Here is a 23,226-nt window from a genome sequence, read left to right on the forward strand (position 1 = left end):
CGGTTAGTCAGGAATGCTTCTATCCACTTTAGTACGTCGGGGTGTAAATTTAACTCAGATAATTTTAGCAGCAAACGTTTATGAGGAACTGTATCAAATGCTTTTGCAAAATCTAGGAATATGGCATCAGTCTGAAGGTTACTGTCAAGGTTAACATGCAGGTCGTGAAGGAAAATTGCCAACTGCGTTTCGCAAGAATAGCCTTTTCGAAATCCGTGCTGACAAGGGTGAAAAAAACATATTGAGTCTAAGAAGTTCATGATATGCGAGTATATGACGTGTTCCATGATTTTGCAGGGGACACTAGTTAATGATATCGGGCGATAATTTAATGGGGTTTCTCTATTGCCCGACTTGAAGACTGGAACGACCTTGCCCACTTTCCAGTCGGATGGTAAGATGCCTGTAGAGAGTGACTGCGAAAACAACAAAGTTAGGTACGCAGCAGATACATATTTAATATTTTTTAAGAGTTTGGGATTCATATCATCTACACCTGCTGACGATGAAAGCTTGACGTTATCAATGATCGAGGTGATTCCTTCTGCCGAGAATATAATTGGTGGCATACACGCAGATATGTCAGTAGATGTGGGAAGATCTGGAGTTGAAGTCTCGTTAGTAAATACAGAGAAAAAGGCGGCATTAAAAATGCCAGCACACTCGCTGTCGCTGACTACTTCGCCATGTGCATTTAACACGCTGATCATGCGCGCCTCCTGAGGGTTCATTATTTGCCAAAATTGTCGAGGGCTGTTTGTAAGCATTTTAGGCAGTTCATCGTGGAAAAAGGAGAATTTAGCATTCCGTATAGCCCTCAGATAAGCGTCTTCGGCCACAAAATATTTCCCCCAAGCAGAGGGGTGTCCGTTTAGTTTGGCTGAGCGGAAGAGACGTTTCTTTTTGTTTTCAAGTCGCTTAAGAGTTTTAGTGAACCATGGCTTGTTACGGTTTCCGCGGAACGTTATTCTCGGTATAAACTTGTCAACGAGATCACCTAGCTTGTTTTTAAATATTACCCAGTTTTCATTTGTAGAGCGCGTAGAACATAACCTCACGAACATAGGAAGAAATGCGCTCAGATCACTATTAATGGCATCATAATTACCTTTATTGTACAGGCGGATTGTTTTGCTGACTAAATCACGTCTTACGGGTTGAAACGAAAATGTGGCGTGAATTACTTTATGATCGCTGACTTCAGGTAGATATGCTATTGATGATAAGCTTTCCGGATTGCTGGTTAGGATGAGATCTAAGATGCTAGAAGTGCTTAGTGCAACGCGTGTAGGTTCTGATACAAGTTGAGTTAAATTGAAATTAAGGCAGAAATCCACAAAATCTCTGGCAGGCTCACTGCCCATAGTTATGGGGACGTCATTGCTCCAGTCTATTTGGGGAAAATTAAAATCGCCAAACAGAAGGACTTCTGCTTGTGGGTGTTGATTACTAAGGTCACTCAAACTGTTATTAAGGTTAAATGTGAAATCTGAAATATTATTTGGAGGCCTGTAGCAAACACCTAGAATGATTGTATGGGGGGAAGCGTGAATAATTAGCCACAATACTTCAAGATCAGAAATGATGTTTTTGGCTACGGAGCACGATAACTGCTGGTGCACAGCAATCAGTACACCGCCCCCCCGCATGCCTTTGCGATCCTTTCGATAGACATGAAATTCCGGTAGGTCGGCTAGTACTTCTGTATCTGTTATATCTTCTGTTAGCCACGTTTCGGTTATCACCATTATATTACTGTTGGATGATAAAACAAGGTTGGAAAAATCGTCACGTTTTGGAAGGAAACTGCGTGCGTTCGTAAAGATTACAGACAATGATATGTTAGATTTGGGCTTAACAGTGCAACGGACATTTTTACGACGGGGAAATTGCTATATTATTTCTTTGACAGATTGTGTTTGCTCGTCGTAGACGTAGCGCTTATGGCCCATATGCAGTGTTTTGAATCGCAGAGAGAAAGGTAATGATTTGCTTTTAGCGAAAGTAACGAGATGCCGGCGAGCGTTTTGTACGGAACGAGAGAAATCCTCTCCAACGCTGAAGCTGGTTCCTTTGAACTTGCGGCCGTTAGAAAGAACCAATTCTTTTGTTTTATGGAAGGTGAATTTCGCTATGATAGGACGGTGGCGGTTAGTATCTGTGCAATGACCGAGACGATGTGCGCGCTCAATTTCTTTCGGCTCCATACAAATATTCAAATGATCCTGGCAGTGCTTGATGATAAGTTGCTCGGTCTGGGCAAACGTCTCTGATCCAGTTGATTCAGGGAGGCCATAAAAATAAGATTATTGCGTCGTGACTGGTTCTCGGCGTCATCAATACGCGTTTCAAGCCTGTGTACCACGGTGGCCACTTGAGCGGTACACGTTTTCACGGTTTCGAAGTCAGAGCGTAGGGAGACAAGATTTTGATAATTCCCCTCTAGATCAGTCATGCGCCTGCCCAGATCAGCAATAGCTTTGTCCGTCGACAAAGCTATTAGAAGGAAGGAAGCTATTAAGAAGGAAGGTGGTGCCTGTAAACAGTGTTCCAGCCAATTCTCTTTACAAGAATGAATGTGACTTTTTCTTTTTTTCTTTTTTCTGTGGTTTTTACGTGCCAAAACCACTTCTGATTATGAGGCTCGCCGTATTAGAGTGCTCGAGATTAATTTTGACCATCTGGGATTTTTTAGCGTGCACTACAACGCAAGCACATGGGCGTCCTTGCATTTCGCCTCTATCGCAAATTCACAATCCCGCCGCGGCCGGGATTGTGAATTTTTACATACTGCATAAGGATAGCCTGTGTGCACGTGCTTCACCTTCGTGATGTGCCCATTTTGGCGAGCATCTAGAAAAGTGAAAAGGGGGTGAGTTGGCAAAGATGCATAATGGTAACAGCGCGAAAAAAGGACGGACGAGATGAAAGAGCATCTGTTACCGTATCGAGCTAAATACTCTAATTTCTGCTGACAAAGGGCGATTGAAGACTGGGTAATACACCACTCGCCCTACCGCTCTGTGTGGGCGGCCTCCAGGACTAATCTTGTGGATACATCAATACGTTTGAATAAAATGGTTGTCTTCTTCAGCCGTGGCTTACACTTGCATTGTTGGCAATGCGCCAGACACATGCGCTAATCATTCGTGTCCAAGGACAAGGCATGCTTTCTAAGTCTTACACTGATGCACCGGCCGTTTGCCTATGTACACTCGCCCACACGAGAGCGGGAACGAGTACCCAACATTGGTTCTGCAGCCTACATAATTATTGACATGATTCACATTCCACCTTACAGTCGAATAACGTGTCTTTATACTGCCGGACAAATAGCACTCAATTTACCACGGGCCGGAAAAATAGCCTGCGCCCCTTAAACACCTTCAACGTTCTTGAGGCCATGAGACAAGCTGTGTGCATGGGGTACAACTAGCACATATCCTGTCTCTTCGAGTTTTTTCACCCATTCCCACCCAGCTTCCTCCAACCTGACCACCTGACGTGCAAAGGCGTCACCCATTGTATGTACACATAATTTTACCAGGGCAGCCGGAAGTCCCGACGAACAAACGGTATTTTAGATGCGAGATCATCTTATGCTCGGGCAGTGTCCGTCCTGCGGCGTCCGCACCCATACTGCGCATGCGCAACTCTCCTTCATTCTCCTCTCTTACGCAGGTTGGAGCTCTCCTCCTCCCCTCTCCCCCTCTCCGCCACAGGTGCGGCGCAGCAAATCATTGCATATGTAGCGAAGGATACGAACGCCATAGTGGGTCATGCTCTCCAGCCCTTTCTAGTGGGTCGATCCCTCCTGCGCTCTCCTCGAGAAACGCCGCTCGTGCTGAGATCTCGGGCCTTGAACTAACGGTCGGTCCAAAAGGCTGGTGCCTAATAAACGCCTTACAAGTGGTGGAGAGTGCTTCTGCCTTCAGCGTGAATCCTGGAGCTTCGCTCCCGTACCCTTCGCTCGACCATGCCAGAAGACGCGTCCCAGCAAGTGCCACCTACCCCATCCCAGCAAGCGCCTCCTCAGTCTGTCATGTGCTCTGGTGTGCCTCGCCACAGGGACCCTGCCATCTTCATCGGCGCGGATGAAACCGACGTGGAGGATTGGCTGACAACGTATGAGAGGGTCAGCCGTCACAACAAATGGGACGACCCCGCAAAGCTAAGCAATGTTATCTTCTACCTCGCGGGTGTCGCCAGTCTCTGGTACAGCAACCATGAGACTGATTTTTCGACATGGTCCTCGTTCAAGACTTCTTTGGTGGCGGTGTTTGGTCGCCCTGCGGTGCGCAAGCTCCGAGCGGAATCGCGTTTGCGAGAACGTGCACAGCAGCCGGGTGAATCATTTACCAGCTACATCGAAGATGTTCTGGACTTGTGCAGACGAGTCAACGCGACGATGTCGGAATCCGACAAAATGAGAAATGTCATGAAAGCGATTGAAGACGATGCGTTCAACATGCTGCTTGCGTAGAATCCTCAGTCCGTGACCGACATCGTCACTCTATGCCAAAGCTACGAGGAGCTACGAAGGCAGCGCTCCTTGACACGTCGCTATTCATCGCGTGACGGACACATTGCTGGTTCGGCCACCGTCTCCGACCAGACAGCACTGCTGACAGAAGTGAAAGCGTTCGTTCGGGAGGAAGTTGCATGCCAGCTCTCCTTGCTAACCTTCGCTGTTATGCCCACGCTCCGTCGCGCGATCAAGCAGGAAATCGCCGAGGTCTTGCCAGACCAGCATCACCATCGTCCTGAGGCCGCTCTGCTAAGCTACGCCGATGTCTTCGCGACAGCCCCACATGTTCCGACGTTTGCACCACTCAGCTACGCTGAAGTCGTCGCGATGTCTCAACCACTCTCTCCGAGTGTGCCTCTCCGTTATGGCGACGTTGCGGCTAGGCCCCGACCGCAGCCCGGCATGCCGTCATACCAGCATCCGCCCAGTACAACGCGATCTCTTACATGGATGGGACCTGCCCCAGCGCACCGATGGCGTACTTCCGACAACCGGCCGATATGCTTTGCGTGCGGCTATGCCGGTCACGTCGCTCGCTATTGTTATCGCGCTCAGCCGCCTAGCGCCGCATCTTCCGTGACAAGTCAGTTCAACCGTCCATATTACGAACCCCATTCGGCTATGTCACCGACTTCGCGCCCGACGCCAACTACCCGCCGTTCACCATCTCCACGCCGTCGCTCAGTGTCGCCGATGTGACCCCGTCCCGTAACTCGGGACGAAGAAAACTAATCGTCGCAGTCCAAGAGGCAACCGCTGCGGCGCCGTCGAAACGTGAAAGTCCTCAACGCAGTCCTTCAAATGTGATCGCAGTGTTTGTTGACGGTGTTCGCGCATCTGCACTCGTGGACACTGGAGCCGCCGTATGTGTTATGGACGCTAAACTTTGCCACCTACTTCGGAAAGTCACGACGCCCCTTTCTGGACTGTCCCTCCGCACAGCCAGTGCTCAGCATATCCACCCCTTAGCGGCTTGCACTGCTCGTGTTGTTATAGACGACGTTCTGTACGCCATAGAATTCATAATCCTCACCTCGTGTTCTCACGACGTTATCCTCGGCTGGGATTTCCTCTCGCGCCACAATGCCGTTATCAATTGCGCACGGGCCGAGATGGAACTCTCGCCACTGTTAGACTTGCCGATCACCGACAATACTTCCCTGTCGAGCAAGCTAATTGTCCACGACGACACCCACGTTCCTCCCCGCGCGTCAACAGTCGTGCCCATGTACTGCAGCGGAATCTCAGAGGCTGTTGCGCTGCTGTCTCCATCTGACCGCTTCCTTACTCGGACAGCCCTGCTGCTACCTTTTGCGACAATGGACATCAAGCAGGGCTACAGCCCCATTTTCGTTTGCAACCCGTTCCCATACCCTCTCATGCTGCTCCGAGGGGAATGTCTAGGCAATGTCGAAGCGATTGAAGACGTGCAAGTTATGGACGTGCCCGATGACAATTACTGCGCTAGTTCTAATGCGCTCACCGCTATTTCTGCCTGTGAGGGACCGTCCAGTGATGTGTTTGATTCTTCCATTGCCGATGACCTTACGCCGGTCCAGCGATCTCAACTTGTGTGCCTCTTGGTAGAATTTCGTTCTTCTTTCGTTGTCGGGCAATCTTCCCTAGGCCGGACATCAGCTGTTACTCACCGCATCGACACTGGCTCGCAACCGCCATTGCGGCAACGCCCGTATCGTGTATCTCCTGCAGAGCGTCGTGTAATCAACGAACAAGTCGACGACATGCTTCGCCGCGAGGTGATACGACCTTCCAACAGTCCATGGGCATCCCCTGTGGTCCTCGTTACGAAGAAAGATGGTTCTGTGCGGTTCTGTGTCGACTACCGGCGCCTAAACAAGATCACACACAAGGACGTCTACCCTCTCCCGCGCATAGACGACGCCATTGACAGTCTACAAGGCGCAGAATTATTTTCATCTTTAGATCTGCGCTCAGGGTATTGGCAAGTGCCCATGGCTGACGCCGATCGGCCAAAGACAGCTTTTGTAACACCCGACGGCTTATACTAATTTAACGTAATGCTTTTTGGGCTTTGTAATGCGCCCGCAACATTTGAGCGCATGATGGACACCGTTTTGCGTGGCTTGAAGTGGCACACATGCTTGTGCTACCTTGATGACGTTGTTGTTTTTGCGCCGGACTTCACAACACACCTTCAACGCCTACGGTGTGTCTTGACATGCTTAACAAACGCCGGCCTACAACTAAAGCTCAAGAAGTGCCGATTTGCAGCTCGGCAGCTGACGATCCTCGGTTACGTCGTATCCAAGGATGGGATACTCCCCGATCCAGCCAAGCTTCGGACCGTCACTGAATTCCCTAAGCCAACATCCGTCAAATAATTGCGCAGTTTCATAGGTCTGTGTTCTTACTTCAGACGCTTTATTCGCAATTTCGCCGCCATCATCTCACCCCTGACGAAACTGCTTGCACGCAACGGGCCCCTCACTTCGTGGTCGTCCCAGTGCGACGAGGCCTTCACAAAGCTGCGTCATCTGCTTACCTCCCCGCCAATTTTGCGCCACTACAATCCGACAGCTCCTACTGAGGTGCATACAGATGCCAGCGGGGTTGGCCTCGGCGCTGTTCTTGCCCAACGCAAACAAGGGTTTCCTGAATATGTCGTCGCCTATGCAAGTCGCACGCTCACGAAAGCTGAGACAAATTACAGTGTGACAGAAAAAGAATGCTTAGCCATCATCTGGGCTCTGACTAAGTTCCGACCTTATTTATATGGCCGTCCATTTGACGTCGTCACGGACCACCATGCACTATGTTGGCTGTCGTCCTTGAAGGACCCTTCTGGCCGTCTTGCTCGATGGGCACTTCGCTTGCAGGACTACGATATCCGCGTGCTGTACCGCACCGGACGCCAGCATTCTGACGCCGACGCCCTCTCGCGCTCTCCGTTGCCTGACAATACCTGCTCTTGCCTATCCGAGATTATTGTTTCTTCGCTCGACCTTAACCCCATCGCTTCTGAGCAGCGCAAGGACCATTGGATTGCCTCCCTTCTAGACTTGCTTTCTGGTTCGTCGGCCCAACCAAGCACTCGCACGTTGCGTCGCCAAGCACGCCACTTTGCCATTCGCGACAACCTGCTTCACCGACGCAATTATAACCCCGACGGACGCCAGTGGTTGTTAGTGGTACCCCGTAGTCTGCGTTTCGAAGTATGCGCAGCTTTCCACGCTGATCCACAGTGTGCACACTGCGGCGTTTTCAAGACTTACCAGCGTCTTCAACAGCGGTATTACTGGCGCGGGATGTACAGCTACGTTCTCAAGTTCGTTCGCTCTTGTCCCGATTGCCAGCGCCGGAAATCTTCACCCCGCCTCTCGCCGGCCGGTCTGCAACCTTTACCTTGCCCTACCCGGCCGTTTGGACGCGTCGGCATCGATTTGTATGGGCCCCTTCCACTGACGTCGGCTGGAAATCGCTGGGCCATTGTGGCAGTCGACCACCTGACGCGATAGGCCGAAACTGCCGCCCTACCGGCAGCTACAGCGCGCGATGTAGCCTCCTTCTTGCTTCGACGATTCATCCTGCGACATGGGCCACCTCAGGAACTGCTTAGTGATCGCGGACGTTTCTTCCTGTCCGAAGTCATTGAAGCCATTCTCAAGGAGTGCCACGTTGTTCATCGCACAACTGCGGCGTACCACCCCCAAACCAATGGCCTTACCGAACGCTTCAACCGTACCCTCGGGGACACGCTTGCTATGTACGTCGCCTCCGACCATACTAATTGGGACGCCATTCTGCCCTTCGTCACTTACGCCTATAACACCGCTACTCAGAGCACCACTGGCTTTTCACCTTTTTTCCTACTGTACGGTCGGCACCCATCGCACACCATCGACACAATTCTACCGTACCGGCCGGATGCATCCGAATGTGCGCCCATTTCTGACACGGCACGACATGCCGAAGAGTGCCGCGATCTCGCACGGGTCTTTACATCCAGTGACCAAGAGCGCCAGAAGAGCACACGCGGTGACATCACTTCTGCACCCACCTTCCTTCCTGGCGCGCTTGTGTGGCTCTCGGTTCCTTCCGCTACACCTGGTCTCTCATCCAAACTAGTGCCCAAGTATGAAGGCCCCTACCGTATCGTCGAACTCGCATCTCCCGTCAACTACGTGATCGAACCAGTTGAACCTTCTACGGACATGCGCCGTCGTGGACGCGACATTGTCAACGTCGAGCGCCTCAAGACCTACTATGACCCACTCACAGTGACCAGCTGTTAGGTCGCCCGACGGCTCCCTTTTCGCTCCCGGGGGTGATTGTAGCGAAGGATACGAACGCCATAGTGGGTAATGCTCTCCAGCCCTTTCTAGTGGGTCGATCCCTCCTGCGCTCTCCTCGAGAAACGCCGCTCGTGCTGAGATCTCGGGCCTTGAACTAGCGGTAGGTCCAAAAGGCTGGTGCCTATTAAACGGCTTACACATATAACTCCTTCCCTCTCTCTCTAAAGGTACGCCGGTAGGCAGCGCAAGTGTGGCGGCGCAGTATAAAGCACGCGTTCGCTTTGGTTTGTCACGTTGACGATCGACCGTAAAACCGGTGTGGCGTTCAAACGGATGCTGTTCCCCTTGGTTCAAGCGAGGGCCATAACCGTGCACAAGTCCCCGGGTGGAAATTACGCGTCGATCGTTTACGACTACGCCAAAACCCACCCGCAGAAACTCGTCTACGTCGCCTTAAGCAGGTGCACTAACATTCAAAACCTCTACCTGACCAACGCTTCGGCCGACCATCGCTTCAACCACAAGAACGACAACATAGACAAGAACATGGCTGACGAATTCAAACGCCTCGACAACCACCGTCTCGACACCGTCACGCAGCGCTACCTCGGCGCTTTCCAAGAAGACGTCGACCCCGAAAGGGAATTCACCATGACGCTTCTAAACAGCCGGTCCCTCAACGCCCACGCCAGGGACATCGAACGGGACCCAGTCATAACCAAAGCGGACGTGCCCTGCCTCACGGAAACTTGGAACGCCGCACGGCCGACCATCAACGGCTACGACCTGATCGTGTGTACCGAGGAGGCACAACGGCAAGTCGGTGGTGTCGCCGTATACGTGAAACGCACTCTAACCGCAAACGCAGAGGACCTACATCTACCGGTCACAACTTAAAAGCACAACGGAGAGCACTCGGCCAGTCCGACTATCTTCCACGGGGACAACAACATCGTCATCATGACGCTGTATCTCAGTCCCAACATCTCAAGAGAAAGCGTCGAACTTTACCTCGCAAGGAGCATGGTAGAGTACACCAAGACCTATATACAGGCACGCGCCTTTCATACTCGCAGGGGACTTCAACGTAGACATACTTACAACCGATTGGCTGGTGCAGCACATGAAGGACGTATACTCTTTGCGATGCATTTCCCAAGATCACAAGCAACCTACCACCATCAGGGGAACGTGCATAGACCTCGTCTTCGCAACTTTCAAACTCGACCCTCTGCAGCAAGACCCATTGACGCTACACTTCACCGAACACAAAGCCATCGTTTTCAAGATACCGCGCGCACCGACGCTAGGAATCACGTACGATCTCTAAAGACTCAACAACCCCGTACAAACGTCTCCTCTCTTCTCAATGCATTTTCTCACTCTAACTTTGATTGGGTTGTGTTGCCAAGTGAAATGAAACGGAAACTCGATGCGCACCCCCCGCGATGTTTTCGCATCCCACCATGGTTGCCCGTAGGGTGAGATGATGTGATTTTTTAACTACTTTAGAATGACTTGAACTAAAGTTCCACAGGGTCTTGGCAGAACGGGGGAAATATTCCAAATAGACATGGTCGTCTACAAAAACGTAGTCTAAGGTGCAGGTATTGTAGTTCATACTCTTTGGCTTTCTCCGAGGTGAACCTCACAACCTGACCAAGCTCCTTAAAAAGATCTAGTAATTGATCCACCTTGTTGGTAGAGCCGTCTCTGTCAAATATAACCAGGAAATCTTCAAAATATCTGATTGTCTTGATGGCTATCCCAGAAAGACGCCGGTCTAATGCTACATCCACCTGCACAAAAAAAATGCTGCTCAGGACGGGAGCCCCCTGAATCCTACAGAGATACCAGCCCTCTTTATGAAAGCCATATCATTCCATCCAATCATTCAGGTAGCAGAACAAAAGTTCAAGGAAGCTTCTTTCAGCAGGCATACCACATTTGTCGACAAACTGCATTTCATCGTTCTGTTCCGAATGCATGCCCTGACACCCGCCGTGGTTGCTCAGTGGCTATGGTGTTGGGCTGCTGAGCACAAGGTCGCGGGATTGAATCCCGGCCACGGCGGCCGCATTTCGATGGGGGCGAAACGCGAAAACACCCGTGTACTTAGATTTAGGTGCACGTTAACGAGCCCCAGGTGGTCCAAATTTCCGGAGTCCCCCACTACGGCGTGCCTCATAATCAGAACTGGTTTTGGCACGTAAAACCCCATAATTAAATTAAAATTAAAAATGCATGCCTTGACGCTGCACAATAATTGTTTGTGAGGCAAAGATTAGAAAAAAAATTTCTACGTCCACACCAAATCTGGTACAGCTTCCCGGATTATTCGACGAGAGGTATTCAACCACAACCTCACAATTCGGAATCACCAGGGGATCTCACACAGAGGGTTAAGGGTCGCCCATTTCAACAATGGTTTATGGATAGTCGTTTCGGACAAAGCCGGTTCTTTTGTGGTGATACCCAGGGGAGCTTTTCAGGAAAAGTCAGGTATTGCTATTTGAAAGAACTTCAAACAAGCGAGAGAGAGCGAGAGAGAAAATGATTTAATGAAAGGCAGGGAGGTTAACCAAGACTGAGCCCGGTTGGCTGCCCTACACTGGGGAAGGGTAAAGGGGAGAGAGAGATTAAGAGAAGAACAGAAAGTCCACTGTTGATATCGCCAATGTTGCAACAGATCTCTGTTCTATCACTGATGATCAATCAGTCCGGATCATAGACGGCCACTCAGTCCTGTAGTTTTCAAAGATCGCAGCAGCGCTTTTGTGGCCTTTTGCAGCTGTGATATTCGAGGCCATGGCCCCAATATCTTGCTCAAGGTGAACGGTCTTGTATCTAGCCTATTGAGAACGTTGCAGAGGTCATGTCTTTCGTTTTGAAAATATGGGCAGTAGCATAGTAGGTGTTCTATAGTCTCATCGACACCGCACTCGGCGCTATCAGCCATTCCAATCAAACACGTGTAAGCATTGGTGTTCAAACAAGCGAAAGATAATGTAGCCAATGTGAAGGCAAATGCAGTGGCGCTTCTTAATCATTTAAGCCTTGACAGCCTGTCCAAGCGCGTTAAAAAAGCGAAAGAGGGGCAGTTAAAGGTCTTCTTCTCCGTGAAGACCCATAAACCAGTCCTACCATTCCAGGTCATTGTGTTTGAAAGCAACACTTGGCAAAGTGAAGTTTCTACGTTTTTACAAGGCCGCCTCGCATCGCTTAATGTGGGAGATCCCATGGTGATTCCGAATTCTGAGAGCATGGTTGAATACCTCCCGTGAATAATTCAGGAAGCTGTACCGCATTTAGTCTGGACGTAGAAGATCTTTTCTACTCTTTGGCTCACAAGCAATTACTCTGCAGCGTCAAGGCATGCATTACGGAACAGAACGATGAAATGCAGTTTTTCGACAAATGTGGTATGCCTCTTAAAAGCTTCCTTGAACTTTCGTAGTGTTACCTGATGTCGACAATGATTGGATGGAATGACATCGCTTTCATAAGGAGGGCTGGTACCTGTACTAGATGCAGGGTTGTTCCTCTCTTGAGCGGAATTTTTTGTGCACAGGTGGATGTGGCATTCCACTGGCGTCTTTCTGGGATAGCCATCAAGACGTTCACATATGTTGAAGATTTCCTGGTTATATTTGACAGAGACGGCTCTACCAACAAGGTGGATGAATTACTAGATGTTTTTAAGGAGCTTGGTCAGGGTCTGAGGTTCACCTCGGAGCAAGCCAAAGAGGATGAATTGAATACCTGCACGTTAGACTACGTTTTTAAGACGACCATGTCTGTTGGGAATATTTCCCCCGTTCTGCCAAGCCCCTATTGAACATTAGCTCCCGTCCCGTCATTCCAAAGTAGTTAAACGCCGTTGTTTGTCGGGACTTCGGGCTGTCATAGTAAAATCATGTTTGCATACAATGGGTGACGCCTTTGCACGTCAGGTAGTCAGGCTGGAGGAAGCTGGGTAATTGGGTTGCTTAGTAACTGGCAGCTGTAAGAAGTAGATTAAATGGGTGAAAAACTCGAGGAGGCAGGAGATCGATGGAAGAAGCAGAAATAAGAATGTGGTAGTTGTAAGCTATGCACACAGCTTGTCTCCCGGCCTCAAGAACGTTATCTTAATTAACACGGTGACGACGGTGACCCGCGCGCCATCAAGATTGTTGCGTGAGCGTTTGCATATAGGTAAGACGCGATGCCGGGTCGGTGTAGTAAGTAAATTACTACACCGAGTCGTCTTCGTGTACGATTTCGCTTCGACGACACGGTTTTCGCTCAAAGACGTTCAAGGTCGACTGAACGATCAGACATACGAGGGGTGCCTGAAAAGCTCCCAGCCTACCAGTGAAATCTTTTTCGCGCAGTCTTGTTTTGCAGTGCAATATGTTATTCAGTTATCCGAATGGTCTCATGAGCAATCTGGATTTATATTGATTTTTTTTTGTTTCAGATACAGCGGCTTTAAGCAAGGTCACGAAGGTGAAATATGGAAATGGAGAAATTCGCAAAGCGAGCAGTAATTCAATACCTTTTGAAAAAAGGACTGACACCACAAGAAATTCACAAGGACATGCTGGGGACATTAGGGGACAATGCTCCCTCTTATGCTGTGGCAAAAAAGTGGGTTGCCGATTTCAAGCGAGGCAAGACATCAATTAAAGGATGCTGTGCGTCCCTCAACAGCATGCACACATGAAAATGTCTAAAAAGTGCAAGACATTGTAATGGCTGATCGACGTGTCACACAGCGGCACATTGCAGAATGTGTTGGCATATCAGTGGAGATGGTTGGCCATATCCTAACACAGCTCCTGAACATGCACAATATTTCGGCCCAATTTGTGCCCACACTTCTGACATTAGAGAACAAACGTGTGAGAGAACTGCACTCTGCAGGAAATGTGCAACTGTTTGAAGCTGATAATAATTTTTTCTGCAGACATTAATTACAATGAATGAAACTTAGGTGCACAACTTTCGTCCTGAGTGAAAAGAAGCCTCGAAACCGTAGAAACATCCCATTTCCCTCCGCCCTAAAACGGCAAAGGTGGTTCCATCCGCTGTCAAGGTTATGGCATGGCGTCAGGGTTCTGGGATTGCAAGGGTGTCCTTCTGATGTAATTTCTCCAGAAATATCAATGTTCTTTTTATGCGTTATTGCTGTTGCATTATTGTGTGATTCTGTTGCACAATTTAGGATGCCTGTTCGCGATGTAACTTCTGCTTTCGAACAATGTTTTTTTTTTAGTGTTCTAATATACAAAGTCATTGTTTCTCTTATTTTAATTCTCACTGATTCTGAGCAAATGTATGGGTGGAGGAACCTTAGTCAGGCAGAGTTCGTCTGCCTTTAGTCCTTTCAACCCAGGCAATGTATGTCTGAATAAACTAAAACGGAAACCATCAACTATATACTATCAACATATACTATGCAGCTAAGATTCGTCGTCCGAGGTCGACAATTAAGGAAAAACGGCGAGGCTGTCCACTGCTCCGGAAAGGGGTGCTGTTTCACCATGACAATACGCCAGTTCACACATCGGCGGTTGCGATTCACTCCTGTGGTTTCCGACTGCTTCAGCACCCGCCCTATTCCCCTGAATTGGCTCCCTCGGACTACCACCTATTCCCACAGATGAAAAAGCACCTTAGTTGAAGTCGTTTTCCTTCTAATGAAACCGTCATGGACGCCGTAAAAAGGCTTTTTGTAGGAGCAGGACGAAACGTTCTACCAAAGTGGAATAATGAAACCCAAGAGCGATGGCATACATGTGTGGCCCTCAAGAGAGACTATGTCGAGAATTGACTGCAAAATTTTGACCGACGGTCACTACGTCCAGGTCAGGCCATGAACTCTTCAGGTATAAGGCTGTCGCTTTAATAACAGAAGATCGGCCCATGCAAGAGGCCGCGCTTCTACCATAAAACGCGCCTTCATGCATAGCTTTCACCGCCAAGGTTTAACGGTAAACATTACGGTTACATAAGCTGCAGTTGCTGGGATGGTGGTGGTAAAAAGCATTTATTGAGTGTAAAGAGAGGTGTGGGCCCACCTGTGGGGCCCTGCATACTGGGTGGTATCTCTAGTCCGGGACCCCATTAGTCGAAGCCGCCAGCCTGGCTCTCTGAACCAAGGCCTTTTGGGCCTGGAGGTCTGAGCAACCAAGCAGGGCTGCCTCCCAGTTCTCTCAGGTAGGGTTGGGGTTGGGGGTAAGGGCTGGATTACTTTGGCAGGCCCAGACCATGTGGAAAGTGTCTGCCACCTCCCCACAGTAGTGGCACGTGCCGGTGATCATTGGGTCAAAATGTTTAAGGATTGCTGGGCAGAGCATCGTGTTTGTGAAAAGCCGATAAAGAATGCGTTCGTTGGTATTCACCAGGCCCTTGGCGGGCTCTGGGTACATGCGATGTTTATCTTTATAGTAATCTGAAATCTCATTAAATTTAAGCAATAGTTCTTCCTCTAGGTCATTGGGGTTGTTAGGAGGTACCCGGGAAATGAGTGCTCGGGCAGCTGCATCAGCAGCCTCATTCCCCCTTGCGCCCTGGTGACCTGGTGGCCATACGATATGTTTAGGGGCGGGATCTGTGTCCCTCATACAGGTTCGCAGTATTTTCTCAGCAAGGGGGGTGACCCAGCATGCGTCATAATTTCGGCATGCGCTTCGCGAGTCGGTTATGATATGTTTAGATTGAGAGTCGGATGCTGCTAATGCAATGGCTACCTCATCCGCCTGTGTTGTTCCCGGGGCTCTAAAAGATAGTCCGACTATCTGCCTTTGTTCGTGGACCACCTCTTCCGTATACCACCCCCGTGGATTTGGACCGGCGATGTCCACGTAATAGACTCCGTGTTTCTGGCTATAGTATCTTTCTAAGGCTTGCGCCCTAGCTTGCCGCGTCCGTTATGGTCCTCTTTGTCCATTTTCGTGGGAAGTGGGTGAACTATGGTGGCGCGTCGCCATAGTTCAGGTATCCTTACCCGCTCGTGTATGTGTACGTCGCGTTAGATGTGTAGTTGGGCCAAAAGGTTTCGCCCGGATCGTGTTTGTGCTAATCTTGTGTATTGGTTTGTAAGATGAGCCTCCTTGAGCTCCCTGTAGGTGTCTACCACTCCTAAGGCGAGGAGGCGCCCGTTGGATGTGGAAACCGGGAGATCAAGAGCTCGCTTGATCATTTTGCGTATGACGACCTCTATTTTCTCCTCCTCGTGTTTGCGCAAATAGAGGTAGGGTACCGAGTAGAGGATTCTACTGGTGACAAAATCATGTGCTCGCCGCACAGAATCCTTGCTTCTGAGTCCTCCTCGCTTATTGGATACCCTGCGGACCATCCGGCCCACTTGATCTCCAATCTTGCGTAATTTGTGTAATGTTGTATCCAATTTCAGTTGGTTGTGGATAAAAAGGCCAAGTATTCTTATCTCTCTTGCCTCGGGGATAGGTCCACTCGGCAAAGAGATAGTTATGTTCGTGGTGTCTTTAGGAGATGCCCTAATATGGAGAAATTCTGATTTTGTCGGTGTACATTGAAGACCAGAGTAGCCCCTATAGGATTCTACTATGTGGGCCGCTGTTTGCAGGCTTTCTTCAATGTATGCTAGGTTGCCCTGAGTAGCCAACAGAGTGATGTCGTCGGCATACAACGCGTGTTGGACGCCTTCAACCTCACTCAGGCGGGCAGGGAGGTGCATCATGGCGATATTGAAGAGAAGGGGGCACAGCACTGCGCCTTCTGGTGTCCCTCTTGTACCCATTTGGTAAGGTCCGTATTCATCATTCTGTATGCGGATCAGAGCTGTTCTGTCCGATAGGAAGTCTTTGATATAATTGAAAGTGTTCTTGCCGCAGTGCGTTTTGCTGAGGTGTTCGAGTATTGCACTGTGCTTAACGTTGTCAAAAGCCCATTTAAGGTCCAGGGCCAGGACGACTCTGTCCTTGTGGGGCATTGCAACTGGCTGTATTACCTCTCTGTGCAGTTGTAAAAGAATGTCTGGGGCGGACTTTTGTGGCCGGAAACCGAACCTGGTATCGGCAAACGTATTCTTGTTCTCCAAATATTCGGAGAGCCGATCTCGCACCATCGTCTCCATGAGTTTACCCACGCAGGATGTGAGCGAGATCGGTCTCAAATTGTCTGTGTTGATGGATTTTCCAGCCTTCGGGATGAAGGTGACAAGAGCCGTTTTCCAATCTACTGGTAAGGGGGTTTCCCCTTTCCAAATAGCATTAATGTATTCCAGGAGGTGAATATACGCTGGATCCGGGAGGTTAACCAAGAGCTTGACTGAGATCCTATCTCTTCCCGGCGCCGTACCTCGTCTCATTTTGGCAAGAGCCGCTTTGAGATCATGGAGCTGGAAACGTTGATCCAGTTCTGGATTATCCCTACCTGCATAGGAATATTCCGGTCCCCGCGGGTCTTGCTGTTGACTGAGATACTTATATCCAAGTGTCTCTGCTAGTTGTGTTGTAGTGTCTTGGAAGTTGTGTAGGGCTCTTTGGAGGTGTCGTTGTGTCTCCCCCCTGGTCTGCATTGGATCTATCAGACTTCTGAAGAGCCTCCACGTATTCTTGTTGGACATTTGGGATGCTGCTGCATTGTATCTGTCTACCCAGTTAGTGTCGGCTACGTGGGAAGCGTACTCTGCAGCCTGTTGGGTGACCTCTTGTGTTCTTTTGCGAAGCATTCGGTTGTGTTTTTGTCGCTTCCATCGTTTAGTGAGGCCCCTGCGAGCTTCCCATAGGTGTAATAGGTGGTTATCTACTGCAGGGTCTTCCTCAGTGAACTGAATCAATTTCTCATGTTTCCTGAGTGTGGTTGTTAGAGTGTTTGCCCAAGCCGCGAAGCCCTGAGTGAGTAGGTTGGCAGGGAAATGGGATTGACAGAAGGCCTGCCAGTCTGGGAGTCGGGCGTTGGTAAGGGGTCGTTTTAGGGGCATGGTGTTGATTAATGTATTGATAATGCAGTGATCACTGCCAAGTGTGTCTCCCATGTTATTCCACTGTACATGTTGGGTGTTCTTGGTAAGTGTTAAGTCCGGGCATGCATCTCTGTTAACAGAGTTACCCATACGTGTGGGGTTGGCCGGGTCGGTGTGCAAAGTGATACCTACGGTAGATATAAGCTCCGCCAGCTTACGTCCTCGTGCCTCCTCACGCTTGTAGCCCCAGAGCTTGCTGGGAGCATTGAAATCCCCTACTATTAGTAAGGGTTCCCGGCCAGCTATGCTTAGCGCCGTCCTACTAAAGAGGTCCGCGAAATTGACTTGTTTCGTGTTAGATGGGCAATATATGTTTAGGATGTGTATGGAGCGGTCAGTCCGCCTCAGCGGGAGCACTGTGACCTTGTAGGGCTATTGCTTGAGCACCGGGTTCTTGTAGGGCTATTGCTGTCGCTGGAAATTCTAATGTTTCATTGTAGAGGCGTGAATGGGCTCCTTTGTGCCGGTTCCGGAATCCCCTACAATTCCACTGTATTATTGATAAGCGTTCAGAGCGCTTTTTAAGCTTTTTTGTCTGATCCATCGCCATTGTGTTTTATTGCGATAGCAATTATATGGACACTCCAAAGCAGACTTCTGCCATCGTCGTCGCCGTCGACGTCGCCGTCGCCGTGAGGTTCCGTGTGACGTCAAAGGCATTGAAATTGTCGCCGCGCGCCGAACGCTGTATGTGCGAGTGAAAGGGTGCGAGGGACGCGCGCTGTCACGGGGAGTGAACGCACGGCGGAGAACAAAGGCGCGTTCTGCGCCGTGCTCCCTTAAGGGCTGCAGAATCAATCGTCTCTTTCCTCCTTTACAATCAGCATATATGTAGAGCACACGAGACTTCTTCAGACACGCGAAAGGCCGTGGGGGGGGGGGGGGGGGGGGATGGGAGGCGACGTTTAGCTGCGGCACAAAATGCCTATTTATATAAAAACGTTGTGAGGTGAGAAGGTGTTAAAGACTTCCGACGCTGCTCGACGAGTGTCCCGTTCTGATCTCGTCGAAAACCTCCGAGCCGCCCCCAGAGGCTCCGGCAACAGTCACCAACGCCGCGCGCGTTTTGTGCGAACGCGGGCAAAACGCCGACGGCGTCGACAACAGTTCTGTGTGTTGCCGGTGCTGCTGCATGTCCAAGTTTGTACAGCTGATAAAACTACTATGCTTACTCCGTATAGCTCTCTACAAATTTGCTATCGCAATTGATGCTTCGCCTTTCGGGTGAAACTGCTACAACTTTTTTTTTTAATTTCTGATTGGGGTATCACTACAAACACTCCGGCACCTTGTACGGTGTCCAGTGAGTGCAATTTCTTCATGTTCGTTCTCTGTACGGGGGTACTTGCTAGAGCGCCCGGCCTCCCTAATGGGACCGGTGCGGCGGAGGAGTTTGGGGTTATTTTGAATCCATGTTTTGACCTGCTGGGTCACCTGCTGAGTTGCTGTGGCAATAAATTGCTGCATTTGCATCTGTATTGTGGCCTGCTGGGAGCTGGGCTTGCTCAGCGAAGGCTTGTATTTGCTTATCTTTGGCGCTTTGCCTGGCTTCCGTATTACGATAGAAAGGCATGTGCGCTGACGTCACTGTGCTGCCCGAGCACACCGACGCCGAGTCCTCCGTATCATCCAAGTGAATTCCTGGAATGGGGGTGTCTGCCCTATTGTTTTCGAGCGTCGCGATTTTGGCTCTAACTGCGCGTTCTGATTTCTAAGAATCTCGAGTTCTGCCCGCAATCCGTTTTCAATGGGAGAGGGTGTAAGAGTGGAGGCTGGAGAGGACTGAGAGGTCACCCCTGCCCAGTTGCTAACCTGTTTTGTTGGCCCTTGCAGCGGGGCCCACTCCTGCAGGAGTTCCGCCGCCTGGGCCTCCCCTCTGGCAAGGAGGAAGATCTACTCTTCCCCGGCCGACACCACCTTTCTGCACTTCGAGGCGTCGTGGAGTACCTTGACTCGTCAGGGCTCTCCGCACGCCTCTAAGGACATTTCTACAAGCGGGAAGGCCTCGCGGCCTCCCATCCCATCCAGGGCCTAACAGGTCTGGCACAACACCCCTGCAGACTCTGCGGCACACCAAGGCCTTCCATCTCGGCCTGATACGTGCCGCCTATGCCTGCCGGTTTTTCTTCGCCCAGCCATGGTGACTCCACTCTATCCCTTCTTTCGCTCCCACTTACCCCTCCCCGTTGGCGCTGAGCCGTGCTCCCTCAAGGGCTGCAGAAGATAGCGTCAACCTTTCCCTTTCCCTCAAGAACCACTTATCATTGCCCAAAGGTGGAAAGTCCTCGGCCTTGACTGCTGGCGGTTTCGGCCCGGTCCCGGACTGTTGATTTTTGGGTGTCTTCTTTTGGTGGGCGACTTGTCCAGGCTTGTCTGTCTTCGATGGCTGTTGCTGGGGAGCTTGCCCAGACTTGTTCAGCTTTCTGTCGCGAGGTGGTTGATCCGTCCGCTGACGCTGCTTTGAGGTAGCTCCTCCTGATTGGCTCACGGGGCGGCGGAGTTTCCGGAACATTCCGGTGCACTGCGCGGAGCCCGTAAGATGGGCTTCCCCGCAAATCATACAGATGGGCTTGCACTCGTGTTCGTTGAGGCCCGCTTGCGTAATGCCGACCTATTGGCCACAAAAACCGCATCTTCCATCGTCAGGGTGTGGGCAATTGTCCACCCTGTGCCCTATAGTCCCGCACCGGTAGCAGGCAGGGATCGTCTTTTTGTAGGCCCTCACTGGAACGCATTCATGGTTGTAGTGGATACATCGTGGGAGCCGCCGCCCGACGAAGGTCACCACTGCCACATTTGGGGTCCCCAATTTTCGCACGAAGGCTATTTCGCCTTCCCTCCAGAAGAGCTTCGGTTTCAAAGAGGCAGAAGTTAATCACGCCCTTACACACTTCGCCATTGAGTTTCAAGTGCTCCTTGAATGGGTAGGATGATGCACCTACCTTGAGGTCGAAGTCTCGTGCTAGTTTGTCAGCCACTTGCGTTGACTGCGTGCCGCACACGACTGTGTTTTGGTCCCACACTGGCCAAAAGCTAAGGTTCCCACAGGCCACTTCGCCCACGTAGTGGGCCACTGCAGAGCCGATGTCGCAGTGTTTGAAGGATGCTTTGAGGTCCAGAGTCCCGCGGGGCTTCAGGACCCCAACCAAGTCTTCATAGTGCAGTCGAGGTGTCTGTCTCGGTCTCCACTGGTTGCCCGTTTTCGTCTGCAGCGGCGGTGCAGCGCGAGCATCGCCGGCGTTTCCGTTGGTTGATGCCAGCGGCGTCGTGCCGGCGCCGCCGTTGGTTCCCGCGATGTTACATTGTGTCCAACATTGCCGAAGGCGCACCAGGGCTTGAAGTCATTCATTTTCGGTAAGCATCTGGTCCTCATTTTCGATGGTTTGGTCAATTTGTGCCCAGCTCATGGCTGCTGGGTCATAACCGATGATCTTGTTCACCGCCCTGGAGAGAAAGTTCTCGAAGCCGGCGGAGTCGAGCTGAACCCTAATGAGGGGTTAGCTCACCGCGGCTTGGCGGAGGCAACACATTGTTCTAAAAGTGCCGAAATTGGGTCCACCTGCACAAGACCGGTGTCCACAGGTGCCTCTCGTCTTCACGCATCTGATGGTGCCAGAGTTTCGAAGATCCGATGACTTAAGCCGCGGTTCCAGTCAAAATTTGGCGGAGCCGATGCACCGCTCGTCTGGTCAGCGCGTCCGAACCAGCGTCTCCTCCCCGTTGCTGGGAAGCGTGAGAAGCAGTCAAGGATCTTTGAATGCTCTCATTTTCCACTTTTTTCGCCAGCTGGGGAAGAAGACGACGAAAGCCCGAGCATTGGGACGAGCGCCAGGGGCAGTATGGCAATGCTGTATGATCAACGGCATCGGAGCCAGCTCTGGAAGAAGACGACGACGAATGCGCGAGCAGTGGCGCGAGCGCGTCACTGTCACCACGTGACGTGTGCAATGAGGCACGCGCTAGGCACCTCTTTTGTAAGCCTGTGTAGCAGCGTGGCTTCGGATCGGAACATCATCAGCGCAGGTGGCGCCTCCGCTTGCAGGAGTTTGCTTGCTTCATCAGTTCACGTTGTGCCGCCTTCCACAGCAGTTCGTGTCGCCGCAGCGCTGTCACATTTACCGTAATGACGCCGAGACGACCGCAGCCGCTGAGCAGTGCTAGGATTACCAGCTGTGTTGAGTGGGAGCACTCAACACCTCGTCGTTACTACGAAATGCTTACGCTTCATTCTACGTAATTCTGTTTTCTATGCAACCGTTATCAATTCGTTACTGTGAATGATTGCTCATCTTCATTGATTTAAGAGAAATCCGGGGTACCTCAAGGTTCAGTACTTGGACCGATACTCTTCCTTATCTACATTAACGACATTATTAACAACGTGACGTCTACTAATTGCTTATTTGCAGACGACTGTGTGACTTATACACATTACTAACTGCGACGACAGCACTGCTTTGCAAAAAGACCTTGACAGCATTTCCACTTGGCATGATCAATGGCAAATGAAAATTAACGCTTATAAAACCAAAGATAACGTTTACCACTGCTACTAACTCTCCAGGGAATCCCTACGTGATTAACACAATGCCTATTGAACACGTTCCGTCATTAAAGTACTTAGACGTGCACGTGGCTGCCGACCTAACATGCAATATCCACATTGACGCAATAACGTCTAAAGCATCCAAAGCACTCGGATTTATCAGATGTCGCTTACATCAAGTTAACCCGAAGATAAAACTTATGGCATACACCTCTCAGGTTCGCTCTAAAATAGAAAATGGGTCATACATTTATGGATCACATCAAATATACTTAATTAATAAAGTAAAGTCTATCGAGAATAAAGCTGCCCATTTTATAACAAGAAATTCCGCCATTCCAGCATCAGTGATATCAAAAGCCTCACTAAACCTTCCATCACTAGAGAAAAGAAGATTGCTGGCACTATTACCTCACTTTCACAAGCTTTATGATAACCATTTGTCATTTTCGCCCTCTTACGCACAGCCTGCCCATCGCATTTTTCCGCGCCTAGATCACCCTTTCAAAGTTGTAATTCAGCATGCTCGTACAAACCTCTTGAATAACTAGCCACCGTTTCGTGCCATCTGTCATTAAAATAATCTACCACACGATGTCGTGTCTATAATAAACCACAACACATTTGTACATGCTCTGAGCACTTCGCTTAGCACAGATTAATATTCGTGTCTGAATCCTTATGTCAACAACCTTGCAATATTTTTTGTAAACGCGAGTGTCTCACGGGAGTGCCTCATGCTGTAAATTTCCCCCTGTTTCACTGTAACCGCCCATGTTCACTGTAACCCCCCCATACGATGCCCAGAAGCGTCTTTTGGGTATGTGAGTAAAAAAAGTTGCAGTGGCTTAGCTCGGCTATGCCAGGATATACGTAGCGTTAG

Source organism: Dermacentor silvarum, chromosome 11 (assembly GCF_013339745.2).
Source record: "Dermacentor silvarum isolate Dsil-2018 chromosome 11, BIME_Dsil_1.4, whole genome shotgun sequence".
In the NCBI taxonomy this organism is placed as follows: Eukaryota; Metazoa; Arthropoda; class Arachnida; order Ixodida; family Ixodidae; genus Dermacentor; species Dermacentor silvarum.